This window comes from Hylobates moloch, unplaced genomic scaffold (genome assembly GCF_009828535.3).
Source record: "Hylobates moloch isolate HMO894 unplaced genomic scaffold, HMol_V3 SCAFFOLD_13, whole genome shotgun sequence".
NCBI lineage: Eukaryota > Metazoa > Chordata > Mammalia > Primates > Hylobatidae > Hylobates > Hylobates moloch.
Genome location: NW_026652288.1, coordinates 61,653,777 through 61,672,480, shown reverse-complemented (window position 1 = coordinate 61,672,480; position 18,704 = coordinate 61,653,777).

Here is an 18,704-nt window from a genome sequence, read left to right as displayed (position 1 = left end):
AACAGATCTACGAGGCATGCTTCATTTTCAAAGAAGGAAGGAAGTATTCTCATGGCAGAGTTGTCAGCCCAGAATGCAGAGAGCTCTTAGCTCAGAGAATGGAGCTGACAACCACAAAGTAATATTCTCAGGCCTTGAGAGCTAATGGAGTTTGCTTTGCTGAATTTCAAATTTCCTCCAAATGGTGGTTCCTCTTTTTCTTCTATTTTTTCCCCCTTTTGAATACAAACGTCTATAATAGGTATCCTAAACATGTCCCATTATTGTGTTTTGGGAGCACTAACTATTTTTCCAGTTTCAGAAGTCCACAGTAAGAGAGAAATTTTGACCCAGATGGATCATTCTCAAAGTTATTATCAACATATGATCTACATGAAAAGATTTGGGACTTTTATGCTGAGATTTTTGGACTTGAGTAGATGCTGTAATGTGTTGAGGTTTTGGAAACCTGGAATGGGGTAAATGTGCCTTGCATGTGAGATGGCTATGAATCTTTTGAAGCAAGCGGGAGAAATATAGTAGAGAGAAAAATAGTTCCCAGAATGTTCATATTATACTCCCTGGAAATCATAAATGTATTGCCTACATGGAAAAAGGTAGCTTCAATCACGACTAATTGAATGATCTCTAGATGGGAGATTATTCCACACCATCTGGGTGGGTCTTCTGTAACAGCAAAGGTCCTTATGAGAGATCACAAGGTCAGAAGATTCGAAGATCGAAAAGGCAAACAAGTATTCTTTGTATAGTTTCTGGAACAAGAACTGCGAGGAATCATTTAAGACTTCTGACCTCCAGAAATGAAAGACAATACACTTGCATTCCTTTAAACTACTGCTTGTGTTAATTTGTTACAACAGAGAGAAAGAGAGAAATTAGTAAGTGTGAAAAACTAGCAGCCAAGCAATCAGTCACTGGAGGGAACAGAACATGATTGGACCTCTCTAAAATTTTTATTCTCTAAGAATTGCTGCCATTTTACTGGTCTACAAGTTCCCTTGAAAACCCATTTGCAGAGCTTGTCTTTATTTGACCTAACTCTGAGCTCAGTCAGTGAAAAATAATATTTCACCACATAGCTATTTTTAATATATATTTTATTTTATTTTAAGTTCTGGGGTACATGTGCAGGACATGCAGGTTTGTTACATAGGTAAATGTGTGCCATGGTGGTTTGCTGCAACCATCAAGCCATCACCTAGGTATTAAGCCCCACATGCATTAGCTATTTATCCTGATGCTACGCCCCCTACTACTCCCCCAACATGCCCCAGTGTATGTTGCTCCCCTCCCTGTGTCCATGTGTTCTCATTGTTCAGCTCCCACTTATGAGTGAGAACAAGCTGTGTTAGGTTTTCTGCTCTTATTTGCTGAGAATGATGGCTTCCAGCTCCATCCATGTCCTGCAAAGGACAAGATCTCATTCCTTTGTATGGCTGCATAGTATTCCATGGTGTATATATACCATATTCTTTTTATCCAGTCTATCATTGATGAGCATTTGGGTTGATTCCGTGTCTTTGCTATTGTGAACAGTGCTGCAGTTAACATACGTGTGCATGTATCTTTACAACAGAATGATTCATATTCCTTTGGTTATATACCCAGTAATGATAGCTGGGTTGAATGGTATTTCTGGTTCTAGATCCTTGAGGAATCACCACACTGTCTTCCACAATGGTTTAACTAGTTTAGATTCCCACCGACAGTGTAAAGGCATTCCTATTTCTCCACAGCCTCGCCAGCATCCATTGTTTCTTGACTTTTCAGTAATCGTCATTCTGACTGGCATGAGATGCTATCTCACTGTGGTTTTGATTTGCATTTCTGTAGTGATCAGTGATGTTAAGCTTTTTTTTCATGTTTGCTGGCCACATAAATTTCTTATTTTGAGAAGTGTGTGTTCATGTCCTTTGCCCACTTTTTGATGGGGTTGTTTTCTTTCTTGTAAATTTTTTTAAGTTCCTTGTAGATTCTGGATATTAGACATTTGTAAGATAGAAAGACTGCAAAACTTTTCTCCCACTCATTAGGTTATCTGTTCACTCTGATGCTAGTTTCTTTTGCTGTCCAGAAGCTCTTTAGTTTAATTAAGTCCTATTTGTTAATTTTTACTTTTGTTGCAATTGCTTTTGATGTATTTGTCATGAAATATTTTCTCATTCCTGTCCTAAATGGCATTGCCTAGATTTTCTTCATGGGTTTTTATAGTTTTTGTTTTTACCTTTAAGTCTTTAATCCACCTTGAGTTAATTTTTGTGTAAGAGGTAAGGAAGGGGTCCAATTTCAATATTCTGCATATGGCTAGCCCATTTTCCCAGTACTATTTATTAAATAGGGAATAATTTTCCTTTCCCCATTTCTTGTTTTTGTCAGGTTTGTCAAAGATCAGGTGGTTGTAGATATCTGGTCTTATTTCTGAGATCTCTATTCCATTCCATTCATCTGTATGTCTGTTTTGGTACCAGTACGATGCTGTTTTAGTTACTATAGCTTTGTAAAATAGTTTGAAGTCATGTAGCATGATGCCTCCAGCTTTGTTCTTTTTGCTTAGGATTGTCTTGGCTATAAGGGCTCTTTTTTGGTTCCATATGAATTTTAAAGCAGTTTTTTTTTCTAATTCTGTGAAGAATGTCAATGGTAGTTTAATGGAAATAGTGTTAAATTTATAAATTATATTGGGCAGATTGGCCATTTTTATGATATTGATTCTTCCTGTTCACAAGCATGGAATGTTTTTCCATTTGTTTGTGTCTTCTCTTATTTCCTTGAGCAATGGTTTGTAGTTCTTCTTGAAGATGTCCTTCACATCCCTTGTTAGTTGTATTTCTAGGTATTTTATTCTCTTTGCAGCAATTGGAAATGGGAGTTCATTCATGATTTGGCTCTCTGCTTGTCTATTCTTTGGTCTATAGGAATGATTATGATTTTTACACATTGATTTTGTATCCTGAAATTTGCTGAATTTGCTTATCAGCTTAAGAAGCTTTGGGGTTGAGATGATGGGGTTTTCTAAATATAGGATCATGTCATTTGCCAACAGAGACAATTTGACTTCCTCTCTTCCTATTTGAATACCCTTTATTTCTATCTCTTGCCTGATTGCCCTTGGCAGAACTTCCAATACTATGTTACACAGGAGTAGTGAGAGAGGGTATACTTCCAATACTATGTTACACAGGAGTAGTGAGAGAGGGTATCCTTGTCTTATGCTGGTTTTCAAAGGGAATTCTTCCAGCTGTTGCCCATTCAGTATGATATTGGCTGTGGGTTTGTCATAAATGGCTCTTATTGAGATATGTTCCATCAATACTTAGTTTATTGAGAGTTATTGACATAAAGGGATGTTGAATGTTGTTGAAGGCCTTTTCTATGTCTATTGAAATAATCATGTAGGTTTTGTCATTAGTTCTGTTTATGTGATTAATTATGTTTATTGATTTGCATATGTTGAACCAGCCTTGCATCCCAGGTATGAAGCTGACTTGATCATGGTGGATAAACTTTTTGATGGGCTGCTGGATTCAGTTTGCCAGTATTTTATTGAGGATTTTAGCCTCGATGTTCATCAGGAATATTTGTCTGAAGTTTTCTTTTTTTGTTGTATCTCTGCCAAGTTTTGGTATCAGGGTGATGCTGCCTCCTAAAATGAATTAAGGAGGAGTCCTTCCTTTCAGTTGTTTGCAATAGTTTCAGAAAGAATAGTACCAGTTCCTCTTTGTACTTCTGGTAGAATTCAGCTGTAAATCTATCTGGTCCTGGGCTTTTTTTGGTTGGTAAGCAATTTATTACTGCCTCAATAGTAGAAATTGTTATTGGTCTATTCAAGGATTCAAATTCTTCCTGGTTTAGTCTTGGGATGGTGTATGTGCCCAGGAATTTATCCATTTCTTCTATATTTTCTAGTTTATTTGTATAGAGGTGTTTATAATATTCTCTGATGGTTTGTTGTATTTCTGTGGAGTCATTGGTGATATCCCCTTTATCATTTTTTATTGTGTCTATTTGATTCTTCTCTCTTTTCTTCTTTATTAGTCTAGCTAGCAGTCTATCTATTTTATTAATTTTTTCAAAAACAAACACAGCTCCTGGATTCACTGATTTTCTTGAAAGGTTTTTCATGTCTCTATCTCCTTCAGTTCCATTCTGATCTTAGTTATTTCTTGTTTTCCACTAGCTTTTAGATTTGTTCTTGCTTCTCTAGTTCTTTTAGTTGTGATGTTAGGGTGTCAATTTGAGATCTTTCTAGCTTTGCGATGTGGGCATTTAGTGCTATAAATTTCCCTCTTAACACTGCTTTAGCTGTGTCCCAGAGATTTGGGTACATTGTCTCTTAGTTCTTGTTGGTTTCAAATAACTTCTTGATTTCTGCCTTAATTTCATTGTTTACTGATATAGTTTGGCTCTGTGTCTCCACCCAAATCTCATCTTGTAGCTCCCATAATTACCACATGTTGTGGGAGAGACAATAAGAGATGATTGAATCATGGGAATGGGTCTTTCCCATGCTGTTCTCATGATAGTGAATGGGTCTCACAAGATCTGATGGTTTTAAAAATGCAAGTTTCTCTGCACTAGCTCTCTTTTTGCCTGCTGCCATGCATGTAAGATGTGACTTGCTCCTCCTTGCCTTCCACCATGATTGTGAGGCTTCCACAGCCACATGAAATGTAATTCCAATTAAACCTCTTTTATAAATTGCCCAATATTGGGTTTGTCTTTATCAGCAGCATGAAAACAGATGAATGCATTTACCCAGGAGTCATTCAGGAGTAGGTTGTTCAATTTTCAGGTAGCTGTATGGTTTTGAGTGATTTTCTTAATCTTGAGTTCTAATTTGATTGTGCTGTGGTCTGATAGACTGCAATGATTTTAGTTCCTTTGCATTTCCTGAGCAGTGTTCTACTTCCAGTTATGTGATTAATTTTAGAGTAAGAGTCATGTGGCACTAAGAAGAATGTATATTCTGTTTCCTTGGGGTGGAGAGTTCTGTAGATATCCATCAGAGTCCACTTGATCCAGAGCTGAATTGATGTATTAGATATTCTTGTTAATTTTATGTTTTGATGATCTGTCTAATATTTACAGTGGAGTGTTAAAGTCTCCCACTATTATTATATGGGAGTCTAAGTCTCTTTGTAGGTCTCTAAGAACTTGTTTTATGGACCTGTGTTCTCCTGTATTGGGTGCATATATATTTAGAATTGTTAGTGCTTTTTGATGAATTGATCTCTTTACCATTATGTAATGTCCTACTTTGTCTTTTTTAATCTTTGTTGGTTTAAAGTCTGTTTTGTCAGAGACTAGGATTGCAACCCCGCAACCCCTGCTTTTGTTTGTTTGTTTTTCTTTCCATTTGCTTGATGAATTTTCCTCCATCCCTTTATTTTGAGCCTGTGTGTGTTTTGTACACAAGATAGGTCTCCTGAATACAGCACACCAATGGGTCTCAACTCCTTATCCAATTTGCCAGTCTGTGTCTTTTAATTGGGGCATTTAGCCCATTTACATTTAAGGTTAGTATTGTTATGTGTGAATTTGATCCTGTCATCATGATGCTGTTTGGTTATATTAGACACTAGTTGTTGCAGTTTCCTCATAGTGTCATTGGTCTTTATCTTTTGTGTGTCTTTGCAGTAGCTAATACCAGTTTTTCCATTTCATATTTAGTGCTTTTTTTCAGGAACTCTTGCAGGGCAGGACTGGTGGAAATGAAATCCCTCAGCATTTGCTTCTCTGAAAGGAATTTTATTTCTCCTTTGTTTATGAAGCTTAGTTTGGCCAGAAATAAAATTCTGGGTTGGAAATTCTTTTCTTTAAGAATGTTGAATATTTACCACCACACTCTTCTGGCTTGTAGGGTTTCTGTTGAGAGGTCTGTTTTTAGTCTGATGGGCTTCCCTTTGTAGGAGTCCAGGCCTTTCTCTCTGGCTGCCCTTAACAATTTTTCCTTCATTTCAACCTTGGAGAATCTGCTGATTATTTGTCTTGGAGTTGATCTTTTCATAAAGCATCTTAATGGTGTTCTCTGCATTTCCTGAATTTGCATGTTGGCCTGTCTTGCTAGGTTGGGGAAGTTCTCCTGGATGATATCCTGAAGTGTGTTTTCCAACTTGTTTCCATTCTCCCTGTCTTTTTCAGGTACTCCAGTCAGCCGTAGGTTCAGTCTTTTTTCATAGCCCCATAGTTCTCGGAGGTTTTGTTCATTCCTTTTCATTCTTTTTTCTCTAATCTTGTCTGCCTGCCTTATTTCAGCAAGATAGTCTTCAAGCTCTGATATTTTATTTTCTGCTTCATCGATTTGGCTATTTTACTTGTGTCTGCATCACAAAGTTCTCATGCTGTGTTTTTTAGTTTCATCAGGTCATTTATCTCCCTCTGTAAACTGGTTATTCCAGTTAGCAGCTCCTATAACCTTCTATCATGTCTCTTAGCTTCTTTAGATTGGGTTAGAACATGCTTCTTTAGCTCAGTGAAGTTTGTTATTACCCACCTTCTGAAGCCTACTTCTGTCAATTGATCATCTCAGCCTTCACCGAGTTCTGTGCTCTTGCTGGAGAGATGTTATAATCATTTGGAGGAGAAGAGGCACTCTGGCCATTTGCATTTTTAGCGTTTTTTCTTTGATTCTTTCTCATCTTCATGAGTTTGTCTAGTTTTGATCTTTGAGACTGCTGACCTTTAGATGGGGTTTTTGTGGGTATTTTTTTGTTGATGCTATTGTTACTGCTTCCTGCTTGTTTGCTTTTCTTTCAACAGTCAGGCCCCTCTTCTCTAGGGCTGCTGAAGTTTGCTAGGGGTTTACTTCAGGCCCTATTCACCTGGGTTCCTCCACTTTAGACACATCACCTGAAGAGGCTGGAGAACAGCAAACAGCAAAGATGGGTGCCTGCTCCTTCCTCTGGAATCTTTGTCCTTGAAGGGCACCAACCTGATACCAGTAGTAACACTTTTATATATATATACATTTTAAGTTATAGGGTACATGTGCACACCCTGCAGGTTTGTTACATAGATATACATGTGCCATGTTGGTTTGCAGCACCCATCAACTCATCATTTACATTAGGTATTTCTCCTAATGCTATCCCTCCCCCACCCCCCACACCCCCAAAAGGCCCTGGTGTGTGATGTTCACCACCTTCATTGTTCAATTCCCACTTATGAAGTGTCTGTTCATATCCTTTGCTCACTTTTTGATGGGGTTGTTTGTTTTTTTTCTTGTAAATTTGTTTAAGTTCTCTGTAGATTCTGGATATTAGCCCTTTGTCAGATGGGTAGATTGCTGAGATGATGGGGTTTTCTAAATACACAATCATGTCATCGGCAAACAAGGACAATTTGACTTCCTCTTTTCCTAATGGAATACCCTTTATTTCTTTCTCTTGCCTGATTGCCCTGGCCAGAACTTCCAATGCTATGGTGTTTGATTTTCTGTCCTTGTGATAGTTTTCTGAGAATGATGGTTTCCAGCTTCATCCATATCCCTGCAAAGGACATGAACTCATCATTTTTTTATGGCTGCATAGTATTCCATGGTGCGTATATGCCACATTTTCTTAATCCAGTCTATCACTGATGGACATTTGAGTTGGTTCCAAGTCTTTGCTATTGTGAACAGTGCCGCAATAAACATACATGTGCATATGTCTTTATAGTAGCATGATTTATAATCCTTTGGGTATATACCCAGTAAGGGGATTGCTGGGTCAAATGGTATTTCTAGTTCTAGATCCTTAAGGAATTGCCACACTGTCTTCCACAATGGTTGAACTAATTTACAGTCCCACCAACAGCGTAAAAAGTGTTCCTATTTCTCCACATCCTATCCAGCATCTGTTGTTTCCTGACTTTTTAATGATCGCCATTCTAACTGGCATGGGATGGTATCTCATTGTGGTTGTGATTTGCATTTCTCTGATGACCAGTGATGATGAGCGTTTTTTCAAGTGTCTGTTGGCTGCATAAATGTCTTCTTTTGAGAAGTGTCTGTTCATGTCCTTTGCTCACTTTTTGATGGGGTTGTTTATTTTTTCTTGTAAATTTGTTGAAGTTTTTTGTAGATTCTGGATATTAGCCCTTTGTCAGATGGGTAGATTGCAAAAATTTTCTCCCATTCTGTAGGTTGCCTGCTCACTCTGATGGTAGTTTCTTTTGCCATGCAGAAGCTCTTTAGTTTAATTAGATCCAATTTGTCTATTTTGGCTTTTCTTGTCATTGTTTTTGGTGTTTTAGTCATGAAGTCCTTCCCCATCCATGCCTATGTCCTGAATGGTATTGCCTAGGTTTTCTTCTGGGGTTTTTATGGTTTTAGGTCTAAAATTTAAGTCATTAATCCACCTTGAATTAATTTTTGTATAAGCTGTAAGGAAGGGATCCAGTTTCCGCTTTCTACATAAGGCTAGCCAGTTTTCCAAGCATCATTTATTAAATAGGAAATCCTTTCTTCATTTTTTGTTTTTGTCAGGTTTGTCAAAGATCAGATGGTTGCAGATGTGTGGTGTTATTTCTGAAGCCTCTGTTCTGTTCCATTGGTCTATATCTCTGTTTTTGTACCAGTACCATGCTGTTTTGGTTACCATAACCTTGTAGTATAGTTTGAAGTCAGGTAGCGTGATGCCTCCAGCTTTGTTCTTTTTGCTTAGGATTGTCTTCACAGTGTGGTCTCTTTTTTGGTTCCATATGAACTTTAAAGTAGTTTTTTCCAATTCTGTGAAGAAAGGCATTGGTAGCTTGATGGGAATGGCATTGAATCTATAAATTACCTTGGGCAGTATGGCCATTTTCACAATACTGATTCTTCCTATCCACGAGCATGGAATGTCATTCCATTTGTTTGTGTTCTCTTTTATTTCCTTGAGCAGTGGTTTGTAGTTCTCCTTGAAGAGGTCCTTCACATCCTTTGTAAGTTGGATTCCCAGGTATTTTATTCTCTTTGTAGCAATTGTGAATGGGAGTTCACTGATGACTTGGCTCTCTGTTTGTCTGTTATTGGTGTATAGGAATGCCTGTGATTTTTGCACATTGATTTTGTATCCTGAGACTTTGCTGAAGTTGCTTATCAGCTTAAGGAGATTTTGCGCTGAGATGATAGGGTTTTCTAAATATACAATCATGTCATCTGCAAACAGGGATAATTTGACCTCCTATTTTCCTAATTGAATACCCTTTATTTCTTTCTCTTGCTTGATTGCTCTGGCCAGAACTTCCAACACTATGTTGAATAGGAGTGGTGAGAGAGGGCATCCTTGTCTTGTGCCAGTTTTCAAAGGGAATGCTTCCAGTTTTTGCCCATTCAGTATGACATTGGCTGTGGGTTTGTCATAAATAGCTCTTACTATTTTGAGATACATCCAATCAATACCTAGCTTATTGAGAGTTTTTAATATGAGAAGCTGTTGAATTTTTTGAAAGCCTTTTCTGCACCTATTGAGATGATCATGTGTTTTTTGTCATTGGTTCTGTTTATGTGATGGATTACGTTTATTGATTTGCATATGTTGAACCACCCTTGCATCCCAGGTATGAAGCTGACTTGGTCATGGTGGATAAGCTTGCTGATGTGCTGCTGGATTCAGTTTGCCAGTATTTTATTGAGGATTTTCGCATCAATGATCATCAGGGATTTTGGTCTAAAATTTTCTTTTTTTGTTGTGTCTCTGCCAGGCTTTGGTATCAGGATGATGCTGGCCTTATAAAATGAGTTAGGGAGGATTCCCTCTTTTTCTATTGATTGGAATAGTTTTAGAAGCAATGGTACCATCTCCTCTTTGTACCTCTGGTAGAAGTCGGCTGTGAATCCATCTGGTCCTGGACTTTTTTTGGTTGGTAGGCTATTAATTATTGCCTCAATTTCAGAGTCTGTTATTGGTCTATTCAGAGATTCAACTTCTTCCTGGTTTAGTCTTGGGAGGGTGTATGTGTCCAGGAATTTATCCATTTCTTGTAGATTTTCTAGTTTATTTGCACAGAGGTGTTTATAGTTTTCTCTGGTGGTAGTTTGTATTTCTGTGGGGTCAGTGGTGATATCCCCTTTATCATTTTTTTATTGCATCTATTTGATTCTTCTCTCTTTTCTTCTTTATTAGTCTTGCTAGCAGTCTATCAGTTTTGTTGATCTTTTCAAAAAGCCAGCTCCTGGATTCATTGATGTTTTGAAGGGTTTTTTGTGTCTCTATCTCCTTCATTTTTGCTCCAATCTTAGTTATTGCTTGCCTTCTGCTAGCTTTTGAATCTGTTTGCTCTTGCTTCTCTAGTTCTTTTAATTGTGATGTTAGGGTGCCAATTTTAGATCTTTCCTGCTTTCTCTATAAATTTCTCTCTACACACTATAAATTTCTCTCTACACACTGCTTTGTGTCCTAGAAATTCTGGTACACTTTGTCTTTGTTCTCATTGGTTTCAAAGAACATCTTTATTTTTGCCTTCATTTCATTATTTACCCAGTAGTCATTCAGGAGCAGGTTGCTCAGTTTCCATGTAGTTGTGTGGTTTTGAGTGAGTTTCGTAATCCTAAGTTCTAATTTGATTGTACTGTGGTCTGAGAGACAGTTGGTTGTTATTTCTCTTCTTTTACATTTGCTGAGGAGTGCTTTACTTCCAATTATGTGGTCAATTTTAGAATAAGTGCAATGTGGTGCTGAGAAGAATGCATATTTTGTTGATTTGGGGTGGAGAGTTCTGTAGATGTCTATTAGATCTGCTTGGTGCAGAGCTGAGTTCAAGTCCTGGATATCCTTGTTAACATTCTGTCTCATTGATCTGTCCAATATTGATAGTGTAGTGTTGAAGTCTCCCATTATTATTGTGTGGGAGTCTAAGTCTCTTTGTAGGTCTCTGAGGACTTGCTTTATGAATGCTCCTGTATTGGGTGCATATATATTTAGGATAGTTAACTCTTCTTGTTGAATTGATCCCTTTACCATTATGTAATGGCCTTCTTTGTCTCTTTTGATCTTTGTTGGTTTAAAGTCTGTTTTATCAGAGAGTAGGATTGCAACCCCTGCTTTGTTTTGCTTTCCATTTGCTTGGTAGATCTTCCTCCATCCCTTTATTTTGAGCCTATGTGTGTCTCTGCACGTGAGATGGGTCTCCTGACACAGCACACTGATGGGTCTTGACTCTTTATCCAATTTGCCAGTCTGTGCCTTTTAATTGGGGCATTTAGTCCATTTACATGTCAGGTTAATATTGTTATGTGTGAATTTGATCCTGTCGTGATAATGTTAGCTGGTTATTTTGCCCATTAATTGATGAAGTTTCTTCCTAGCATCGATGGTCTTTACAATTTGGCATGTTTTTGCAGTGGCTGATACCGGTTGTTCCTTTCCATGTTTAGTGCTTCCTTCAGGAGCTCTTGTAAGGCAGGTCTGGTGGTGACAAAAATCTCTCAAGATTTGTTTGTCTGTAAAGGATTTTATTTCTCCTTTACTTATGAAGCTTAGTTTGGCTGGATATGAAATTCTGTGTTGAAAATTCTTTTCTTTAAGAATGTTGAATATTGGCCCCCACTCTCTTCTGGCTTGTAGAGTTTCTGCCGAGTGATCCGCTTTTTAGTCTGATGGGCTTCCCTTTGTGCATAACCCGACCTTTCTCTCTGGCTGTCATTAACATTTTTTCCTTCATTTCAACCTCGGTGAATCTGACAATTATGTGTCTTGAGGTTGCTCCTCTCGAGGAGTATCTTTGTGGTGTTCTCTATATTTCCTGAATTTGAATGTTGGCCTGCCTTGCTAGGTTGGGGAAGTTCTCCTGGATAATATCCTGAATAGTGTTTTCTAACTTGTTTCAATTCTCCTCGTCACTTTCAGGTACACCAATCAGATGTAGATTTAGTCTTTTCACATAGCCCCATATTTCTTGGAGGCTTTGTTAGTTTCTTTTTACTCTTTTTCCTCTAAACTTGTATTCTCACTTTATTTCATTAATTTGATCTTCAATCACCAATACCCTTTCTCCCACTTGATCGAATCAGCTACTGAAGCTTGTGCATGAATCACGAAGTTCTCGTGCCATGTTTTTCACCTCCGTCAGTTCATTTAGGGTTTTCTCTACACTGTTTATTCTAGTTTATTCTCCATTGCTGGCAAGGAGTTGTGATCCTTTGGAGGAGAAGAGGTGCTCTGGGTTTTAGAATTTTCTGCTCTGGTTTCTCCCCATCTTTGCGTTGGTCTTTGATGTTGGTGACCTACAGATGTGGTTTTGGTGTAGATGTTCTTTTTGTTGATGTTGATGCTATTCCTTTCTGTTTGTTAGTTTTGCTTCTAACAGTCAGGTCCCTCAGCTGCAGGTCTGTTAGAGTTTGCTGGAGGTCCACTCCAGACCCTGTTTGCCTGGGTATTACCCGTGGAGGCTGCAGAACAGTAAACATTGCAGAACAGCAAATATTGCTGCCTCATCCTTCCTCTGGAAGCTTCGTCCCAGAGGGTCACCTGCCTGTATGAGGTGTGTGTCAGCCCCTACTGGGAGGTATCTCCCAGTTAGGCTACACTAGGGTCAGAGACTCACTTGAGGAGGCAGTCTGCCCATTCTCAGAGCTCAAATGCTGTGCTGGGAGAACCACTGCTCTCTTCAGAACTATCAGACAAGGTGTTTAAGTCTGCAGAAGTTTCTGCTGTCTTTTGTTCAGCTATGCCCTGCCCACAGAGGTGGAGTCTATAGAGGCTGTAGGCCTTGCTGAGCTGTGGTGGGCTCCGTCCAGTTCAAGCTTCCCAGCTGCTTTGTTTACCTAGTCAAGCCTCAACAATGGCTGACACCCGTCCCCTACCCAGGCTGCTGCCTTGCAGGTCTGTCTCAGACTGCTGCACTAGCAGTGAGCAAGGCTCTGTGTGCATGGGACCTGCCAAGCCAGACACGGGAGAGAATTTTCTAGTCTGCTGGTTGCTAAGACCATGGGAAAAGTGCAGTATTTGGGCGACAGTGTCCCTTTTGCCAGGTACAGTCTGTCACAGCTTCCCTTGGCTAGGAAAGGGAAATCCCCCCACCCTTTGTGCTTCCCAGGTGAGGCAACGCCCTGCCCTGCTTTGGATCACCCTCCATGGGCTGCACTCACTGTCCAACCAGTCCCAGTGAGATGAACCAGGTCCCTCAGTTGAAAATGCAGAAATACCCTATTCTCTGCATCGATCATGCTGAGCGCTGCAGACCACAGCTGTTCCTATTTGGCCATCTTGGAACAGAACTCCAGGAACACTCTTGTATAAGGTGTCTGGTGTCCTCTGTTTGGGGGGGTTCTCACCCAGTTGGAAGGCATGAGATCCGAGACCCACTTAACAAAGTACCCTGGCTGTCCCTCGGTCAAACTGGTGTGCTGTTCTTGGGGGAATCCCACTTATCTGGGCTGCCTGGATTCCTCAGAGCTAGCAGGGGGAAAGACTAAGTCAGCTGGTCCATGGAGACCATGACTACCCTTCCCCCTAGGGGCTCAGGCCCAGGGAGACCAGAATTTTGGCCCTAAGCCCCTTGCTGGAGTTGCTGAAGTTTCTGCAGGGAGGCCCCACCCAGTAAGGAGGGATGCATCAGGGTCTGGCCTAAAGAGGTGGTCTGGCCTAAAGAGTTAGTCTGGCCATGATCTGCCACAGCTGGTGTGCTGCACTATGGGGAGTGCCTTTTGAGTCTCCCAGGCACCAGCAGGGGAAATACAGTGGGCTGGAGCTGTAGTGATGGCTGCCACCCTTTCCTCCCAGTAGTTTAGCATCTTAGGCAGCTGGCAACTGCAGTGAGGGCTGCCGTCCTTTTCCTGGGGAGCTCAGTTGTCTTAGGCAGCAGGCAGCTGCAGTGATGAAGGCTTCCCCTCCCCCTGGGAACTCAGTAGTCCTAGGCAGATGCCAACTGAGTAGCTGTTGAGGATCTATGCAGCTCTGTGGTTGGGACCCAAGGCCCTGGTAGCATGGGCTCGTGAGTGGGATCTCATGGGTAGCACAGATCCATGGAAAAAGCACAGATCCCCAGGCTGGGTAGCATGATCACTCAGCACCTCCCTTGGCTGGGGAATGCGAACTCCCCTTGCCCCATGTGGCTCTCAGGTGAGGTGATGCACCACACTGCATTTCCTTGCTCTCTGTGAGTCACACCAACTGCCTAGTCAGTCCTGATAGAACCTGAGGATACCTCAGTTCCCAGTGCAGGATTCACACACTGTCTTGGTTCTTCTTGGGGGGAGCCTTTGATTGCAGCTGCTTCTTGTCAACCTTCTTGGCCCAGTGCACCCCCCGGTGCCCCTGCTACATAACGGTTTTGGGAAATAATTAGTGGTAATTGTTTAACATGACAATTGAGTGAGGCCTTAATAATAGTTGGGGCATAGAAGAAGCTGACCAAAATCTCTTAAAAAGAAAATCTGGGGAATGAGATATTAATAGGGGCTTTTAAAAGTTCTGACATACTCCTGAAAATTTAGAAGGAAATGTGCATGTACAGAACTGTGCACCTACCCAGAAAAGACCTGAAAAAGAAATAATCTCTCTCGTCTGGCTGACCTTAAGTTTCTGTGCAAGCAGTGAGAGAAAGCTAAGCCAATACTGTAAATCATCTATTGGATCTTTGAAATAGTGTCCCCAAACACACAAAGGACCATTTGGAAAAGGCTGGGAGATATAGTTATGCAGCATATTTAAGGAAAACTATATCCATTTATTGAATGACCACTATGCTAACTGAATAGATGTTAGTGGTCACACATAATCAAGAATATAGATTAATATAATTAGTTGAGGAAAGTAACCAAACAAATGCACAATAGGAAAAACACCACCAGCAACAAAGCTTGGGGAAGAGGCAAATACCATTTCCAGAGTTGTAATATTATATTATTCTAAATACATCATTTTCAACAAGTTATGAAGCACGTAAAGAAGTAGGAATGTAAGATGAATAGGGCCTGAAGTGAACCCCCAGAAAACTGCAGCAGCCCTACAGAAGAAGGACCTGACACAACAACAAAAATGACCCCCACGAAAATGGCCCCCACAAAATGGCCCCCACAAAAACCCCATGCAAGGGTCAGCAGCCTCAAAGACTGAAACTAGGCAAACTCATGAAGATGAGAAAGAATCAGTGAAAAAATGCTGAAAACTCAAAAGGCCAGAGTGCCTTTTCTCCCCCAAATGATTGCAACATCTCTCCGTCAAGGGCACAGAACTGGACAGAGGATCAGATGGATGAATTGACAAGAGTAGGCTTCAGAAGATGAGTAATAGAAAACTACACTGACCTAAAGGAGCATGTTCTAACCCAATGCAAAGAAGCTAAGAACCTTGATAAAAGGTTAGAGGAATTGCTAACTAGAATAACCAGTTTAGAGAGGAACAAAAATGACCTGATGGAGCTGAAAAACACAGCACAAGAACTTCATGAAGCATACACAAGTATCAATAGTCAAATCGACCAAGCAGAAGAAAGGATATCAGAGTTTGAAATCCACCTTACTGAAATAAGACCTGCAGACAAGAATAGAGAAAAAAATGAGTGAAAAGGAATGAACAAAGCCTCCAAGAAATATGTGACTTTATAAAAAGACTGAATCTAAGATTGATTGGAGTACCAGGAGGAGACAGAGAGAATGAAAAGAAGTTGGAAAACCCACTTCAGGATATCATCATCCGGGAGAATTTCCCCAACCTAGCAAAACAAGCCAACATGAAAATTAAGGAAATACAGAGAACACCATTAAGATACTCCACGAGAAGATCAACCCCAAGACATATAATCATCAGATTCTCCCAGGTTGAAATGAAGGAAAAACTACTAAGGGCAACCAGAGAGAACAGCATGATCTCCTGCAACGGGAAGTCCATCAGATAAAAACAGACCTCTCAGCAGAGATTCTACAAGCCAGAAGAGAGTGGGAGCCAATATTCAACATTCTTAAAAAAGAGAATTTCCAACCCAGAATTTTAACCCACATGTTAGAACCATGTTAGAGCCCTAATGAACTACATGAAAAGAAGTCTAAATGTAAATACTTTCTCAATTTTAATACCTCTTTGAATAATTGATAGATTAATCAAACCAAATATTAGCTAAAGTGAAATGCAAAGTGAAATCGTCCTCTGCTATTGTTTCCCATAAAGCTGTGTTACACCTGTTCCCCCTTGGTGCTATGGAAATCTTGGAGCTATTGAAAAGAAATAAAACCCTCCATGCAGAAGAGGACAACAATAAAAAAAGATAGCATGTTTTGAGTATGAAATTGTGGAAAGAACAAAAATAAATATCCTCATAGGTTCTATAACAAGTCAGTTTTCACATAAGTGTATATATGGGCTGTGTGTGTACATGTACTTATGCATATCACAGATACATATTAATACATTCACATACATATACAAAAGTAAGCAGGTTTCCTAGAAGTGCTCAATATGACTCTTCTTTAGCCAAATCTAAGTAATATAACCAAATGCATACCAATAACAGAGAAAGGAGGCTGGATTCATTATGATTGACAACTAACCAATATTTGTTCTTTGGGTTAGGACATTCCTTTTATGAACACATTGTTCTTCAAGAACTGAACAAAATAGAACACTTAGCAATGGTTCTTAAAGTGAAGTCCCTGGAAAACCATCATGAGCGTCACATGGGAATTTATTAGAAAAGCAAATTCGCAAGCCCCATTCCAAATATATTGAATTAGAAACTCTGGATGTGGGAAACAAATATTGAGTTTTAACAAGATTTCCAGGTGAATCTGAGGGATACTAAAATTTGAAAACCACTATTTTACCATGTAAGAGCAGATACTGAGTTTTGATTAGTCAACCAACAGTGTGTTTATGTTATAGCTAGATGTTTTCTAATTTAAGATAGTACTCTTCAGCCAGGTGTGGTGGCTCATGCCTGTAATTGCAGCATTTTGGGAGGTCGAGGTGGGTGGATCACCTGATGTCAGGGGTTCAAGACCAGCCTGACCAACATGGCGAAACCCCATCTCTACTAAAAATACAAAAATTAATTAGGCGTGGTAGCAGGCGCCTGTTATCCCAACTATGGGAGGCTGAGGTAGGAGAATTGCTTGAACCTGGGAGGTGGAAGTTGCAGTGAGCCAAGATCGTGCCATTGCACTCCAGCCTGGGTGACAGAGCAAGACTCTGTCTAAAAAAAAAAAAAAAGTACTTTTCTTCAGGACTATAATACAACTATAATATAATAAAAGTGAAGATAGTCAAAACAAACAAAACCCAAAGCTGTAATAAGCCAAGGATGAAAAAAAGATGAGATTATATAGCAGGGCATAAGATTTCAACAAATTTGAGAATATGAAAAAAGGCAGATGTGGCAAATCATTTTGCAAGACACAGGAAGTCACAAAGTGTGTCTAGACAGATATAATAAGGAGATCCAATTTATTTCTACAGTACCCCAGAGAAAAGGAGAGATTGGTGATGCCAAATTAAGGAAAGGTTAAAATTCTATGATGGGATCAGTGTCCTTATAAGGAGAGGAAGAAGAACCAGAGCTCTTCCTCTCTCTGCCATGTGAGGCCACAGCAAGAAAGGGACTGTCTGCAAGGCAGAGAGGCTTCAACAGATGATGATTTTACTGGTTCCCTGTCCTTGGACTTCTCAAACTCTAGAACTGTGAGAAATAAATGTCTGTTGTTTAAGTCACCCAGACTATGCCATTTTGCTGTTGCAATAGGAGCTAAGACAGATGTTATTATCGTCTGAATGTTTGTGTCCTCTCAAAATTTATATATTGAAGCCTAATCACCAATGTGATATATTAGGAGGTGGGGCCTTTGTGAGATTAGGTCACGAGAATGGAACTCTCATAAATGGGATTAATACCCTTTAAAAAGAAAAAGAAAGAAAAATACAATCTTAGAGAGATCCCTTGTCCCTTCTACTTTGTGAGGACACGGTGAGAAGATGCCATGTATGTGTCAGAATGTAGGCCCTTCTGCAGACACTGAATCTCCTGGCACCTTGGTGTTGGATTTGTCAGCCTCCAGGACTATGAGAAATAACTTTCTGTTGTTTATAAGCTACCTAGACTATGGTATTTTCTTTTAGTTGCCCTAATGAACTACATGAAAAGAAGTCTAAATGTAAATACTTTCTCAATTTTAATACCTCTTTGAATAATTGATAGATTAATCAAACCAAATATTAGCTAAAGCAACAGCAAAATTAACTGACCCAGCCAATTAGAATGAAAATACATCACTTGTACACAACTGCAGAATACACCTATTTCTCATACAAAATATTTATAAAAATTGGCTGTGTACCAGAAGGTCATAATGTAAGTCTTAAAAATTTCAAATGACTATAACCATACACAGCATGTACTTGCACTACAATAAAATTACAAATAATAAAAAGACAACTAGACATTCCCAACTGCTTGGAAATAAGGAATAGACGTAAAGGAAGAAATCATAAAAATGTCCTGGGTACAAGAGGCAGTTTAAAATAAGACTCAAAGACCAGAAGTCAAAATGAAGAAATAAAAGTAAAAATCACTGAAAATAAAAATTTCTGTATGGTGAAAGCAACCTCAAATAAGTTTCAAGCCAGAGACTCAGTGGGCAAAAGAATTGTATCTCGGCCAGGCATGGTGGCTCACGCCTGCAATCCCAGCACTTTGGGAGGCCAAGGTGGGCGGATCTGAGGTGAGGAGTTTGAGACCAGACTGGCCAACATGGGGAAACCCCATCTCTACTAAAAATACAAAAATTAGCAGGGCATAGTGGTGTATGCCTG